Source organism: Morone saxatilis, unplaced genomic scaffold (assembly GCF_004916995.1).
Source record: "Morone saxatilis isolate NCDOM2014 unplaced genomic scaffold, NCSU_SB_2.0 Contig14, whole genome shotgun sequence".
In the NCBI taxonomy this organism is placed as follows: Eukaryota; Metazoa; Chordata; class Actinopteri; family Moronidae; genus Morone; species Morone saxatilis.
This window is the reverse complement of record NW_023339696.1, coordinates 9,144,206-9,149,048: the sequence shown is the minus strand read 5'-3', so window position 1 is coordinate 9,149,048 and position 4,843 is coordinate 9,144,206.

Here is a 4,843-nt window from a genome sequence, read left to right as displayed (position 1 = left end):
ACACAAAATACAAACATAAATCAATATTTTAGCAATACTATTACATTATTGCACAACACAGTGTACATAACATAACAAAGGCTGCATCACAGTGGGTTAACTACTACTACAGCTATGCTAGTAACCAATTAAGCAATCTCTAGACCGAATTAGAAATAAAATGTATACAGAGCAAATATATGATATATGATAATATATGATATATAACATATAATACTCACAGACAAATAGTGTCCAAGGCAACAATGCGAATATAGTGGACACTGTACTAAAAACCCTACATGTGAACATACACTTACGCCTGCTCATGTTAAAAAACACATCTGATATCTGTGCTAAACCATAATCAACAATCATCAATAATAATCATCCATAAATCCTTTTTCTACAGCTTATTTTACCTGTTGAGTGTATCCCAGCATGTACTAGCAAAGAGCCAGGGACAGGTTTACAGAGTATGGCAGAGCTTCAAACACAACCATCTTTCTGTATTTTAAGGATTCACAAGTTACATTATGTTCTTTAGAACTGTAGAGGGCAGTCAAGGACCGACTGTGTTCTTAATGCTGATCACAGTAATGTTAATGATAATATGGAACATACATGTATAATAATGTTATATGTTATAATGTTTTCATCCAAGTCTGATGGCTTCCTTACCCTGTCAGAACATATGCAATTTGTCAAGATGTCACTGTGAAAATCACTGATAGAAAGTAAAACCAATTTATACAACAAATAAACCTAATTCAGAGTATTAGATGAATCTCCCCATTTTATGCTGCTGTCTGTCCTATAACTGAAACAAAAAGTGAAGTTTACATATACATAACAGTTTTGTTATTGACTTTAAATATTCGTCATTGCTTTCATGTGGATTATCACTCTCCATATGAGGCTAAGCAGCACTTTATCCATAAAAACAATAACAACTACACTTCCTTAGACTTTCTTGACTCACTGTAGACTGCAGACTGATGGCTGGAAAACAGAGCTACTGGAGAGGCAGCCGTCTCCCACAGCGCCAGACTACGACGTTATGTATTTGTATTTATCAACGTTATAACAACATTAATGTCATTACTTTGATCAAGAGCTATAATTGATTGGATTTGATTCAACTTTATTGTCATTGCAAGTACAGGTACAAAACAACGAAATGCAGTTAGCATCAACCAGAAGTGCAAAGTAGTAAAGTGCAAAGCAATATAATCTTACACTCTAACATTCTTGTGATGAAAGAAAGGACAGGACAAATTATTTCTAGTTCCAACTTGAGGTAATTACTATGTTTATTCATTTTAATAAGCAGATGAGTAATTAAACATTTGTTAATTAGTAGTTAAAAGTCACAGTTAGCACAGAGATGTAAATGTTATCCTCGGGTAAATTTGAACTTTAATAACTGATTAAAAATCAATACAAAGCACATGTTTACAGCAGGACACCAGGGTGTCATACTGACCAGGATAAGTGCTAATTAATAATAATTAATAACTGTGGATATGAATTTTATACCTTATTGTAACTGCAGCTTTTTACAGGAAGTCAATTGGAACATGGAGCAATATACATTTTATTAGTGTGTTTAAATACAGGGCCAGTATGTGTTTCAGTTTAAAAAAACTCAACACTGAACAGGGATATAATTATTACATACTTTTATATAGTGTGTAGTTTCTTTTGAAATACCAAAGGAGAAAGTGTGTTTTACAGTATTTTCACTGTAGGTTCAATTGTTAATCATCTATTTTAGTTTTTGGAGGAATCATTTCATATATAGTGATTTGTAATTCTTCCCCACAATTTTCTTTCTTGTATTATCAATAATATTATTCAACAATCAGTTACCCCTTTTTAAGTTAGGGGTGTAGTGATACACCAGTATTGACAATAACCGTGACATTTAATTAATGAAATAATGATACCACCATAATAATATATGTATGATGAATAATCCAGTGCCTCTTATATGACTGCTGTTTCTTTCCATTCTCTCTCTCTGGTTTACCCTCAGTGTAACTGTTCTTTTGTTCACTTTAGTAGATCAGATTCTCTCTACCTCCTCCGTACACTGGTACTTTGAGTGTAATTTATTTATTATTATTTATTATAAAAAGAGACAAAATAACCAACAAAAGTTAAAGCTGAATTTGAGTTATAGCTTTTTTTTCTCTGATTTTCTATAGATATCATGATAATATCATTATTAAGTAAATTATTTTGGCTATGTCAATTGGTTAGTGAAAATCTAATATGGCGACAGCTCTAATAGTTAGTTTAAAATATATTTGAAAGATTTTTGAGCTAAATTGGGTTTTGTTCCTTAAAAAATGGTAAAGAATGATTTACGTTTCAGTTCGTAAAAAGTTAAAATCTTCCTACAATGAGTGGTGTTTTTGATGTTTACGATTATGATTTTTTAGTCACAGTCTTCATTCTTATTATTGTTTTTGCTAGATTTCTTCCTATTATTATTTTTCAGCACTTCGACTGCATTTTTGCCCCCCTGAACATATATACGAAAAGTTGATTTTATTTGGTATAGTGGTCAGGCTTGGTGAAATATTTGATATTTTATGCATCGCTTTTGGGTCGGCTACTAGGTGGCGCTACTATTAAGACATTTGTTTTAAGGCATTTGTTTAGCAGATCAGGAAGTTACAGACCAATTGCATGCGAGTTAAGCCATCCCACGTGATGCTGCTCAGCCAATCAAATCTGTGTAAACAACAGCTCGACTCTGAATAGAGATGAGAGGTGAGTGACAGATGGAAAGAGAAGTTAGAGATACAGGGAGAGTAAAGGCAGGCTAATGACATCCTTTGTGATTAGCCTAGAGCGGGTTCATGACAAAGTGGTATTTAAATAATTTGGTGCTGCAGCACTGGTGAAATTAATGAAATCATTATTAAGTAGAAAAAAACAAAACAAAACAAAAATGGAGCGAAGCCTGGGAGCTAGTTCAGGCAGTCAACTCGAGCTGTGTGGATATACACACATAACATGCCTTATTCCATAATCACTAACCAAGCGCTCCCTTTCAATCTGGCGGCCTATATAGAACTGCAAAGTTCCTCAGCTCATCACCTCTGCTCTGTCAATCGCCGCTGTTGCCCTGCATCCGTATTGCTGCTGCTGCTGCTGCTCTGTAAGCCCCACCACCACCCCAGCATCCACCTGTAGTGGACTGGGGGTTAAGGTATTTGCTCATCACTCCCCAATATCTCTATGTAAACATATCTACGGGAAGTGATGAGGTCGGAGCCTAGACGCCAAAATCTAAATATGCTATACTGCTGTAATAAACATTTCAAACGTGAGTTGGCTGACTGAAATCCATTATTTCATTTACCATAATGGGAGGCCTTTTAGCATCTCCAAGAATAACACACAGTAGATGTTTTTTTTGAGCCATTAGTGAGGACTTGTTTTGTGAGGGGGACACTTTTAATTGGTAAAAGATTTGATTTGTTTTCTACATTGACATGAATATAAACTACTTAATGTTTTCTAGACTGTAATGTCACTAGAACAACAGTAATACGTTTTAAAGTTTCTAAGTATTTTATAACTGCTTGTATGTATGAGGCCATTATCCTTTCCTTGCAACCATATTCCACCATATACAGTATTTTAGACATCCAGTGAAACTAAAATCATGCCAACAAAGCCCTGTTACCACTGAGGTTGTATATTCAACCGTGGCCATGGCAGTGGTATTTCCAGAAGGGCAGGCTTACATTAAAAGCAGTTCACTGTATTTGCATTTACAATCTGTGTTTGCTTAATGTCTGATGTACAGTAGCTGATAACAAGCAACCAAAGCACTGGATTGCCTTCTGACTGCAGTCTGCCAGTGAAGTTGAGCTTAAAGATAAAGTTGAAAAGCTTGCTTGTGCTGCCATCTACTGGCCCCTATGTGTTCTATGTACTAGATAAAGTACAGTATTTTTTTAAATTATTATTATTAATGTCTAATGCTACTTCACAGCCAGATGTGGTCACATATATATATATATATATATAATATTATTATATACTGTTATTAACAATAACACTACCATCATATCATCAGTACTATTACCACCATCTTGCAACTACAACTTCTTTGCACCTTATCTACCTATTTATCTTTTTTATCTTTTCTACCTAAGTATTTTATTCTATTGTATTTTATTATATTTAAATGTACCTGGCTGCTATGATGACCCAATTTCCCTTCGGAGATTAATAAAGTCTATTTATCTATCTATCTATATAGGTCAGTTTTTCTTCCATGCAAGATGAAGTGTGGAGTTGATCTTTAAAACTCTTAATTTCAGTGGTGGGATTTGTCTGAGGAATAAAAATGATAGTTGCTAAAATACAAAATCACTAATAAATTCCAAAACATTTATTGAGACTGTGATTCATCTACCACTGAAGAAACAAAACCTGTATATTCCTCTTCCTATTAGATAATACTATCCCTTTAAAAAGCACACACCCAACACTGACACCAGAAGACATGGAAGCAGATGGCACTGATGTCTCCCTATTCCAAAGTTAGCTTCAGTCAAATGCATTCTTGTAAGTGTCTTACCATAATGTAGTAGCACATCAGTGAGTGTCTACCATCCCTGTCTGCTCTCCGATTGTCCATTATAAAATATTAAAATGATACTGGGGTCATATTTAGTGTTCACTTGTTCAGTAGAAGCTGCTTCAGTAGAGGCTTTAATCACAGCTCAATTGAAGTCTGAAGGTGCGGCTGCATGCAACTTTGTTTTTTACTGACAAAGTTAGTAAGTGTGGTAAGTTTTTGGTAAGTGCTTGTGTCACTGGGTACTACGTGGTAGCT